Source organism: Patagioenas fasciata, chromosome 28 (genome assembly GCF_037038585.1).
Source record: "Patagioenas fasciata isolate bPatFas1 chromosome 28, bPatFas1.hap1, whole genome shotgun sequence".
Taxonomy (NCBI): domain Eukaryota; kingdom Metazoa; phylum Chordata; class Aves; order Columbiformes; family Columbidae; genus Patagioenas; species Patagioenas fasciata.
Window position 1 is genome coordinate 2,765,046 of NC_092547.1, and position 12,235 is coordinate 2,777,280.

General features: G+C 57.9%; 1 long non-coding RNA gene across 1 annotated transcript in view; it reads left to right on the forward strand.

Annotated features, from left to right (window-relative positions):
• The window catches only part of LOC139825779 (uncharacterized), a 47,847-nt gene extending 37,181 nt beyond the window's left edge, over positions 1–10,666 (forward strand). The window contains exon 4 of the long non-coding RNA XR_011735979.1: positions 9,067–10,666. This is a non-coding gene — a long non-coding RNA (uncharacterized lncRNA). The remainder of the gene's footprint in view (positions 1–9,066) is intronic.
• The last annotated feature ends 1,569 nt before the right edge of the window (positions 10,667–12,235 follow it).

Below are 12,235 nucleotides of genomic sequence, written 5' to 3' on the forward strand. Positions count from 1 at the left end.
TTACATCCTGGGGACCCCCTTGTCCCCAGGACCCATCATGACATCATGGGGACCCTCCTTGTCACTGGGGACCCATTGTGACACCATGGGGACCCCCCCTTGTCCTCAGGGCTCATTGTGACATCCTGTGCATCCCCCTTTGTCCCCCGGGACCATTGTAACACCGTGCGGACCCCCTTTGTCCCCAGGACCCATTTTGACACTGTGGGGAACCCCCTTGTCCCCAGGGCCTATTGTTACGTCCCAGGACCCCCCATTGTCCCCAGGGCCCATTGTGACACCTTGGGGACCCCCTTGTCACTGGAGACCCATTGTGACAGCATGGGGACCACCCCTTGTCCTCAGGGCCTATTGTGAACATCCTGGGGAACCTCCATTGTCCCCAGAGCCCATTGTGAGTTCCTGGAGACCCCCTTGTCCCGAGGTCCCATTGTGACATCCTGGGGAGCCTCTTTGTCCCCACGGCCCATTGTGACATCCTGGGGACCTCCTTGTCCCCAGGACCCATCCTGGCACTGTGGAGACCTCCCTTGTCACTGAGGACCCATTGTGACACCATGGGGACCTCCCATTGTCCTCAGGGCACATTGAGACATCCTGGGGACCCCCTTTGTCACTGGGGACCCATTGTGACATCCCAGGAACCCCATTGTCCCAAGGGCCCATTGTGACATCCTGAGGACCCCTCTTTGTCTCCAGGACATATTGTGACACCGTGGGGACCACATTAGTCCCCAGGGCCCATTGTGACATCCTAGGAATCCCCTCTTGTCCCCAGGGCCCATTGTGACATCCCAGGACCCCCCTTTGTCCCCAGGGCTCATTGTGACATTCTAGGACCCCACTTTGTCCCCAGGGCCTATTGTGACACCATGGGGAACCCTCCTTGTCACTGGGGACCCATTGTGACACCATGGGGACCCCCCCTTTGTCCCCAGTACCCATTGTGACATCCTGCCCACCCCCCTTTGTCCCCAGGGTCCATTGTGACATCCTGGGCAACCCCATTGTCCCCAGGGCCCATTGTGACATCTAGGGGGACGCCCTTGTCCCCAGGACCCATCGTGGCACCGTGGGGACCCCCATTGTCCCCAGGGCCCATTGTGACGTCCCAGGACCCCCATTGTCCCCAGGGCCCATTGTGACATCCCAGGACCCCACTTTGTCCCCAGGGCTTATTGTGACACCATGGGGATCTCCCTTGTCCCCAGGGACCATTGTGACATTCAGGGGACGCCTCTTTGTCCCCAGGGCCCATTGTGACATCCTGGGGATCCCTCCTTGTCCCCAGGGCCCATTGTGACGTCCCGGGACCCCCCATTGTCCCCAGGGCCCATTGTGACATTCAGGGGCCCCCGTTTGTCACTGGCGCCCATTGTGACATCCCAGGACCCCACATTGTCCCCAGGGCCCATTGTGACTTTCAGGGGACCCCACTTGTCCCCAGGACCCATTGTGACACTATAGGGACCCCACCTTGTGCCCAGCGCCCATTGTGACACCGCGGGTACCACCCTTGTCCGCAGGGCCCATTGTGACATCCTGGGGACACCCCCTTGTCCCCAGGGCCCATTGTGACATCCAGGGGACCCCCCTTGTCCCCAGGGCCCATTGTGACGTCCCAGGACCCGCCAATGTCCCCAGGGCCCATTGTGACATCCTGGGGATCCCTCCTTGTCCCCAGGGCCCATTGTGACGTCCCGGGACCCCCCATTGTCCCCAGGGCCCATTGTGACATTCAGGGGCCCCCGTTTGTCACTGGGGCCCATTTTGACATTCAGGGGACCCACCATTGTCCTCAGGGCCCATTGTGACTTTCAGGGGACCCCACTTGTCCCCAGGACCCATTGCGACACTATACGGACCCCCCCTTGTGCCCAGTGCCCATTGCGACACCGTGGGTACCACCCTTGTCCGCAGGGCCCATTGTGACATCCTGGGGACACCCCTTTGTCCCCAGGGCCCATTGTGACATCCTGGGGATCCCTCCTTGTCCCCAGGGCCCATTGTGACGTCCCAGGACCCCCCATTGTCCCCAGGACCCATTGTGACATTTAGGGGACCCCCTTTGTCACTGGGGCCCATTGTGAAATCCCAGGACCCCACATTGTCCCCAGGGCCCATTGTGACATCCTGGGGACACCCCCTTTGTCCCCAGTGCCCATTGTGACATCCTGCGGACCCCCCTTTGTCCCCAGGGCCCATTTTGACATTCAGGGGACACACCATTGTCCTCAGGGCCCATTGTGAGGTCCCAGGACCCCCCATTGTCCCCAGGGCCCATTGTGACATCCTCGGCACCCCCTTGTCCCCAGGGCCCATTGTGACATTCAGGGGACCCCACATTGTCCCCAGGGCCCATTGTGACATCCTGGGGACCCCACTTGTCCCCAGGACCCATTGTGACACTATGGGGACCCCCCCTTGTGCCCAGGTCCCATTGTGACACCGTGGGTACCACACTTGTCTGCAGGGCTCATTGTGACATCCCAGGACCCCCCATTGTCCCCAGGGCCCATTGTGACATTCAGGGGACCCCCCTTTGTCCCCAGGGCCCATTCTGATACCGTGGGGACCCCCTTTGTCCCCAGGGCCCATTGTGACATGCTGGGGACGCTCTTTGTCCCCAGGGCCCATTGTGACATCCAGGGGACCCCCTTTGTCCCCAGGGCCCATTGTGGCACCATAGGGACCCCCTTTGTCACTAGGGCCCATTGTGACATCCCAGGACCCCCCCTAGTCCCCAGGGCCCATTGTGACATCCTGGGGACCCTCCTTGTCCCCAGGGCCCATTGTGACATCCAGGGGACCCCCTTTGTCCCCAGGGCCCATTGTGGCACCATAGGGACCCCCTTTGTCACTGGGGCCCATTGTGACATCCTGGGGACCCACCCTGGTCCCCAGGCCCCATTGTGACATCCTGGGGACCCCCTTTGTCCCAAGACTTCATTGTGACATCCTAGGGACCCCCCTTGTCCTCAGGGTCCATTGTGACAGCCCAGGACCTTACATTGTCCCCAGGGCCCATTGTGATATCTGGGGGACCCCCTTGTTCCCAAGGCCCATTGTGACATCCTGGGGACCCACCCTTGTCCCCAGGGCCCATTGTGACATCCCAGGACCCCCCATTGTCCCCAGAGCCCATTGTGACATCCTCGGCACCCCCTTGTCCCCAGGGCCCATTGTGACATGCTGGGGACCCCCCCTTCTTCCCAGGGCCCATTGTGACGTCCCAGGACCCCCCATTGTCCCCAGGGCCCATTGTGACATCCTGGGGATCCCTCCTTGTCTCCAGGGCCCATTGTGATGTCCCAGGACCCCCCCTTGTCCCCAGGGCCCATTGTGACATTCAGGGGACCCCTCTTTGTCCCCAGGGCCCATTCTGACATCCTGGGGATCCCTCCTTGTCCCCAGGGCCCATTGTGACGTCCCAGGACCCCCCATTGTCCCCAGGACCTATTGTGACATTCAGGGGACCCCCTTTGTCACTGGGGCCCATTGTGACACCATGGAGACCCCCGCTTGTCCTCAGGGTCCATTGTGACATCCTGGGCACCACCCATTTTCCCCAGGACCCATTGTGACATCCTGGCCACCCCCTTGCTCCCAGGGCCCGTTGTGGCACCATGGGGACACCCCCTTTGTCCCCAGGGCCCATTGTGACATTCTTGGACCCCACTTTGTCCCCAGGGCCTATTGTGACACCATGGGGACCCCTCCTTGTCCCCAGGGCCCATTGTGACGTCCTGGGGACTCCCCCTTGTCCCCAGGGCCCATTGTGACGTCCCAGGACCCGACATTGTCCCCAGGGCCCATTGTGACATCCTCTGCACCCCCTTGTCCCCAGGGCCCATTGTGACGTCCCAGGACCCCCCCTTGTCCCCAGGGCCCATTGTGACGTCACAGGACCCCCTTTGTCCCCAGGGCCCATTGTGACATGCTGGGGACCCCCTTTGTCCCCAGGGCCCATTGTGGTACCATGAGGACCCTCTTTGTCACTGGAGCCCATTGTGACATCCCATGACCCCCCTTTGTCCCCAGTGCTATTGTGAAATCCTGGGGACCCCTTTTGTCCCCACGGCCCATTGTGACACCATGGGGAACCCCTTTGTCACTGGGGGCCATTGTGACATTCCAGGATTCCACTTTGTCCCCAGGGCTCGTTCTGACACCTTGGGGACTCCCATTGTCCCCAGGGCCCATTGTGACATCCTGGGCAACCCCATTGTCCCCAGGGCCCATTGTGACATCTGGGGGACGCCCTTGTCCCCAGGACCCATCGTGGCACCGTGGGGACCCTCCTTGTCACTTGGGCCCATTGTGACACCATGGGGACGCCCCCCTTTGTCCCCAGTGCTCATTGTGACATCCTGCGGACCCCCCTTTGTCCCCAGGGCCCATTGTGACATTCAGGGGACCCACCATTGTCCTCAGGGCCCATTGTGACATCCCAGGACCCCCCATTGTCCCCAGGGCCCATTGTGACATCCTCGGCACCCCCTTGTGCCCAGGGCCCATTGTGACATTCAGGGGACCCCTCTTTGTCCCCAGGGCCCATTGTGACGTCCTGGGGACCCCCCCTTGTCCCCAGGGCCCATTGTGACGTCCCAGGACCCGCCATTGTCCCCAGGGCCCATTGTCACATCCTGGGGATCCCTCCTTGTCCCCAGGGCCCATTGTGACATCCCAGGACCCCCCATTGTCCCCAGGGCCCATTGTGACATTCAGGGGCCCCCGTTTGTTCACTGGGGCCCATTGTGACATCCCAGGACCCCACATTGTCCCCAGGGCCCATTGTGACTTTCAGGGGACCCCACTTGTCCCCAGGACCCATTGTGACACTATAGGGACCCCCCCTTGTCCCAGTGACCATTGTGACACCGTGGGTACCACCCTTGTTCGCAGGGCCCATTGTGACATCCTGGGGACCCCCCCTTGTCCCCAGGGCCCATTGTGACATCCTGGGAATCGCTCCTTGTCCCCAGGGCCCATCGTGACATTCAGGGGACCCGTCTTTGTCCCCAGGGCCCATTGTGACATCCTGGGGACCCCCCCTTGTTCCCAGGGCCCACTGTGACGTCCCAGGACACGCCATTGTCCCCAGGGCCCTGTGTGACATCCTGGGGTGCCCTCCTTGTCCCCAGGGCCCATTGTGACGTCCCAGGACCCCCCATTGTCCCCAGAGCCCATTGTGACATCCAGGGGACCCCCTTTGTCACTGGGGCCCATTGTGGCACCATGAGGACCCTCTTTGTCACTGGGGCCCATTGTGACATCCCAGGACCCCCCCTGGTCCCCAGGGCCCATTGTGACATCCTGGGGTCCCCCCTTTGTCCCCAGGGCCCATTGAAATGTCCGAGGACCACCCTTTGTCCCCAGGGCTTATTGTGACACCATGGGGATCTCCCTTGTCCCCAGGGCCCATTGTGACATCCCACGACCCCCCTTTGTCCCCAGTGCTATTGTGAAATCCTGGGGACCCCTTTTGTCCCCAGGGCCCATTGTGGCACCATGGGGAACCCCTTTGTCACTGGGGGCCATTGTGGCATTCCAGGATTCCACTTTGTCCCCAGGGCTCGTTCTGAACACCTTGGGGCCTCCCATTGTCCCCAGGGCCCATTGTGACATCTGGGGGACGCCCTTGTCCCCAGGACCCATCGTGGCACCGTGGGGACCCTCCTTGTCACTTGGGCCCATTGTGACACCATGGGGACCCCCCCTTTATCCCCAGTGCCCATTGTGACATCCTGCGGACCCCCCTTTGTCCCCAGGGCCCATTTTGACATTCAGGGGACCCACCATTGTCCTCGGGGCCCATTGTGAGGTCCCAGGACCCCCCATTGTCCCCAGGGCCCATTGTGACATCCTCGGCATCCCCTTGTCCCCAGGGTCCATTGTGATACTATGGGGACCCCCCCTTGTCCCCAGGGCTCATTGTGACATCCCAGGACCCCCCATTGTCCCCAGGGCCCATTGTGACATTCAGGGGACCCCCCTTGTCCCCAGGGCCCATTCTGACACCGTGGGGACCCCCTTTGTCCCCAGGGCCCATTGTGACATCCTGGGGACCCCCTTTGTCCCAAGATTTCATTGTGACATCCTGGGGACCCCCCTTGTGCTCAGGGTCCATTGTGACAGCCCAGGACCTTACATTGTCCCCAGGGCCCATTGTGATATCTGGGGGACCCCCTTGTTCCCAATGCCCATTGTGACATCCTGGGGACCCCACCTTGTCCCCAGGGCCCATTGTGACATCCCAGGACCCCCCATTGTCCCCAGGGCCCATTGTGACATCCTGGGGACCCCCCCTTGTCCCCAGGGCCCATTGTGACGTCCCAGGACCCCCCATTGTCCCCAGGGCCCATTGTGACATCCTGGGGATCCCTCCTTGTCCCCAGGGCCCATTGTGATGTCCCAGGACCCCCCATTGTCTCCAGGGCCCATCGTGACGTCCTCTGCACCCCCTTGTCCCCAGGGCCCATTGTGACATTCAGGGGACCCCTCTTTGTCCCCAGGGCCCATTGTGACATCCTGGGGACCCCCCCTTGTCCCCAGGGCCCATTGTGACGTCCCAGGACCCCCCATTGTCCCCAGGGCCCATTGTGACATCCTGGGGATCCCTCCTTGTCCCCAGGGCCCATTGTGACGTCTCAGGACCCCCTATTGTCCCCACGACCTATTGTGACATTCAGGGGACCCCCTTTGTCACTGGGGCCCATTGTGACACCATGGAGACCCCCGCTTGTCCTCAGGGTCCATTGTGACATCCTGGGCACCCCCCATTTTCCCCAGGACCCATTGTGACATCCTGGCCATCCCCTTCCTCCCAGGGCCCGTTGTGGCACCATGGGGACACCCCCTTTGTCCCCAGGGCTCATTGTGACATCCCAGGACCCCCCTTTGTCCCCAGGGCCCATTGTAGCACCATGGGGACCCCCTTTGACCCCAGGGCCCATTGTGGCACCATGGCAACCCCTTTTGTCCCCAGGGCCCATTGTGACATTCTTGGATCCCACTTTGTCCCCAGGGCCTATTGTGACACCATGGGGACCCCTCCTTGTCACTGGGGACCCATTGTGACACCATGGGGACCCCCCCTTGTCCTCATGACTCATTCTGACATCCTGGATGCCCCCCATTGTCCCCAGGGCCCATTGTGACATCCACTGCACCCCCCTGTCCCCAGGGCCCATTGTGACATTCAGGGGACCCCTCTTTGTCCCCAGGTCCCATTGTGACATCCTGGGGACCCCCCCTTGTCCCCAGGGCCCATTGTGACGTCCCAGGACCCCCCATTGTCCCCAGGACCCATTGTGACATTCAGGGGACCCCCTTTGTCACTGGGGCCCATTGTGAAATCCCAGGACCCCACATTGTCCCCAGGGCCCATTGTGACATCCTGGGGACCCCCCCTTTGTCCCCAGTGCCCATTGTGACATCCTGCGGACCCCCCTTTGTCCCTAGGGCCCATTTTGACATTCAGGGGACCCACCATTGTCCTCAGGGCCCATTGTGCGGTCCCAGGACCCCCCATTGTCCCCAGGGCCCATTGTGACATCCTCGGCACCCCCTTGTCCCCAGGGTCCATTGTGACACTATGGGGACCCCCCCTTGTGCCCAGGGCCCATTGTGATACTGTGGGTACCACCCTTGTCTGCAGGGCTCATTGTGACATCCCAGGACCCCCCATTGTCCCCAGGGCCCATTGTGACATTCAGGGGCCCCCCTTGTCCCCAGGGCCCATTCTGATACCGTGGGGACCCCCTTTGTCCCCAGGGCCCATTGTGACATCCTGGGGACCCTCCTTGTCCCCAGAGCCCATTGTGACATCCAGGGGACCCCCTTTGTCCCCAGGGCCCATTGTGGCACCATAGGGACCCCCTTTGTCACTGGGGCCCATTGTGAGATTCCAGGACCCCCGCTTTGTCCCCAGGGCCCATTGTGACATCCTGGGGACCCCCTTTGTCCCAAGACTTCATTGTGACATCCTGGGGACCCCCCTTGTCCTCAGGGTCCATTGTGACAGCCCAGTACCTTCCATTGTCCCCAGGGCCCATTGTGATATCTGGGGGACCCCCTTGTTCCCAAGGCCCATTGTGACACCCTGGGGACTCCCATTGTCCCCAGGGCCCATTGTGACATTCAGGGGACCCCTCTTTTTCCCCAGGGCCCATTGTGACATCCTGGGGACCCCCCCCTTGTCCCCAGGGCCCATTGTGACGTCCCAGGACCCCCCATTGTCCCCAGGACCCATTGTGACACTATGGGGACCCCCCGTTGTGCCCAGGGCCCATTGTGACACCGTGGGTACCACCCTTGTCCTCAGGGCTCATTGAGACATCCCAGGACCCCCCATTGTCCCCAGGGCCCATTGTGACATTCAGGGGACCCCCCCTTGTCCCCAGGGCCCATTGTGACGTCCCAGGACCCCCCATTGTCCCCAGGACCCATTGTGACACTATGGGGACCCCCCGTTGTGCCCAGGGCCCATTGTGACACCGTGGGTACCACCCTTGTCCGCAGGGCTCATTGAGACATCCCAGGACCCCCCATTGTCCCCAGGGCCCATTGTGACATTCAGGGGACCCCCCTTTGTCCCCAGGGCCCATTCTGATACCGTGGGGACCCCCTTTGTCCCCGGGGCCCATTGTGACATGCTGGGGACGCTCTTTGTCCCCAGGGCCCATTGTGACATCCTGGGGACCCCCCCTTGTCCCCAGGGCCCATTGTGACGTCCCAGGACCCCCCATTGTCCCCAGGGCCCATTGTGATATGCTGGGGAGCCCTCTTTGTCCCCAGGGCCCATTGTGAAGTTCAGGGGACCCCCCCTTGTCCCCAGGGCCCATTGTGACATCCTGGGGACCCCATTGTCACCAGAGCCCATTGTGATATCCTGGCGACCGCCCTTTGTCCCCAGGGCCCATTGTGACATCCCAGGACCCCCTTTGTCCCTGTCGAGGGTTAAGATTGCGGGGTGACAATCAAACCCTGGCAGATGTGTTGTCAACCTCCTCTCCCCCCCCCAATTCCCCCTTTTGCCCCTCCCTCTCCCCCCTTCCCACTCAGCACAGGCGATCGGGAGGGGAAGAAGCACAGAGGGGAGAGAGCTGGAAAAGTTCAAGATGTTTTACTGATGCTACTGATAAGAGCAGAGAAAATAATACAAATATACAAAACCCATCTTGTAAGTCTCAGCAACTGCAGAGCCAGCACCCAAAGTCCTGGATCAGACTCTGCAGCCAACCGGAGCTGGATTCAGTCTCTCACTGGCCTCAGTTCGCAGGGACGACCAGCAAGGTCCTCTCCTAATGTCAGCCATGAGGAGAAAAGGGAGAAAGGGAAAAGGGGCGAGATCCTCGTGATCTCCCACTTTTATATGAAGTATTCACGTGAATGGAATGTTATTCACCGTTGGTCAGTCTCTCGATCACCAGTTTCTCGTTGCCCCTCTCGCGAGATGTCCATCTGTGCTTGTCAATAAGTTTTCATTCCATTGCTGGGTTTGCCAAAACATGTGTCTGGTTCTCCAGGAAAATGCAGCTGACATGAAGGCTTGAGCTGACAGGCAAATTCACTAAAAGAGAAACTTGTTTTTAACAAAACCAGGACATTCCACCCCTTATCATATGACATTCACTGAATACTTAAACCTTATCAATACAATCTATCAATACAATCTAATTAATCACTACTACTATATATATATACATATATATATGTACATATATACACAGGAGTAATTAATCAGTGGACCATCCTTTGAAAAGTTCATTAAGTTCATTTTGTCACCACAGTCTCCCAGGGCAGGGAAAATGGTCCAAGTGCATCTCATGACCCCTGTTGGTGGGTTAAGGACACCAACTTCCAAGAAGGTGTCGGGCGCCACTCGAAGAAGCCAGCGCTGGTTTCATCACCATTGTCTTGATCTGAAAGACACTTATTAAACATTGTTAGTGCGGCAATTCACATCGTACAGTTCAGCATTGCATATTTTCACCTAAAATCAAATCCCCTTGAGGTGCACACCGAACTTCTCCATCCTTAAGCATCACCCACCAGGTGCTGCCAGGTCCCTGGGCAAAAACAATCCCACGAATAGGTTTGCCTGTGCCTGAGGCAGGAGGAACCCAGACTGCCTTTCCTAACATATTTTTCATGTGTACTACAGGGACTTTATCTCCTTCTACAGTCCATAGAATTTCTGATTGGGCAGGCCCGGCTCGATTGATTGATCCCCTAGTGTTGACCAACCAAGTGGCTTTTGCTAAATGTGAATCCCAGTTTTTAAAGGCTCCACCACCAAGTGCCTTTAGTGTAGTTTTTAACAAACCATTGCACCTTTCAGTTTTCCCAGAGGCTGGTGCATGATATGGAATATGATACACCCACTCAATACCATGTTCTTTGGCCCAATTGTCTATAATACTGTTTTTGAAATGAGTACCATTGTCTGATTCAATTCTTTCTGGCGTACCCGGCCACCAAAGGACTTGCTTCTCAAGGCCCAAGATGGTATTTCGGGCTGTAGCATGAGGTACGGCAGATGTTTCCAACCATCCAGTGGTTGCTTCCACCATTGTAAGTACATAACGCTTACCTTGGCGTGTTTGTGGAAGTGTAATATAATCAATCTGCCAAGCTTCTCCATACTTACACTTTAACCATCGCCCCCCATACCATACAGGCTTTAACCGTTTTGCTTGTTTGATTTCGGCGCAAGTTTCACATTCATGAATAACCTGTGAAACAGTGTCCATAGTTAAATCCACCCCTCGATCACGAGCCCATTTTCATGTTGCATCTCTACCTTGATGCCCTGAAGCACCATGGGCCCACCGAGCTAGGAAAAGTTCACCTTTATGTTGCCAGTCCAAGTCCACCTCAGCTACTTTAATCTTAGCAGCTTGATCCGCTTGTTGGTTGTTTCGATGTTCCTCGGTGGCTTGACTTTTAGGCACATGAGCATCTACATGACCAACTTCCCCAGGCAGGCTCTCCAGCCAAGCAGCAATGTCTTCCCACAGCGTGGTTCCCAATGGTTTCACCTCTGCGCTGCCAGTTACTTTTCTTCCATTGCCGTAGCCACCCCCACAAGGCATTTGCTCCCATCCATGAGTCAGTATAGAGACAAAGCATTGGCCACTTCTCTCGTTCGGCAATGTCCAAAGCCAGCTGGATGGCTTTCACTGCTGCAAACTGACTGGATTCACCTTGTCCTTCAGTGGCTTCTGTAACTTGTCGTGTGGGACTCCACACAGCAGCTTTCACCTTCGATGTTTTCCTACAGACGACAGGATCCACCTGTGAACAGTGCACACTGCTTATCAGTCTCTGAAAGCGGATTATATGGTGGTGCTTCTTCAGCACGTTTTACTTCCTCCTCATCTGCAGACATCCCAAAGTCTTTGCTTTCTGGCCAGTCTGTAATCACTTCTAATATCCCTGGACGGTTGGGACTTCCAATCCGAGCTCATTGCGTGATCAGTGCAATCCATTTACTCCATGTAACTTCGGCTGCATGATGTGGAGAGGGAACCGTCCCTTTGCACACCCAGCTCAGCACCGGCAGTCGAGGTGCAGGAGGAGCTGTGCTTCAGTGCCCATCACTTCTGAAGCAGCTCGAACTCCTTCATATGCTGCCAGTCTCTCCTTTTCAGTTGCAGTACAGTTGGCCTCATATCCTTTGTATCCTCGACTCCAAAAACCTAAGGGTCGACCTCGGGTTTCTCCTGGTGCTTTCTGCCAGAGGCTCCAGGTAAGTCCATTATCTCCGGCTGCGGTGTAGAGCACATTTTTAACACCTAGTCCAGTTCGGACTGGTCCCAGGGCCACCGCATGAGTTATCTCACGCTTCATTTGTTCAAAGGCTTGGCGTTGTTCAGGGCCCCACTCAAATTGGTTCTTTTTACGAGTCACTCGATAGAGAGGGCTCACAATGTGGCTGTAGTCAGGAATGTGCATTCTCCAAAAACCTACAATGCCCAAGAAAGTCTGTGTCTCCTTTTTATTAGTAGGTGGAGACATTGCTGCAATTTTGTTGATCACATCCATTGGGATCTGACGACGACCATCTTGCCATTTTATTCCTAAAAACTGGATCTCTCGTGCAGGTCCCTTGACCTTGCTTCGTTTTATGGCAAAACCAGCAAGGTCCTCTCCTAATGTCAGCCATGAGGAAAAAGGGAAAAAAGGCAAAGGGGACGAGATCCTCGTGATCTCCCACTTTTATATGAAG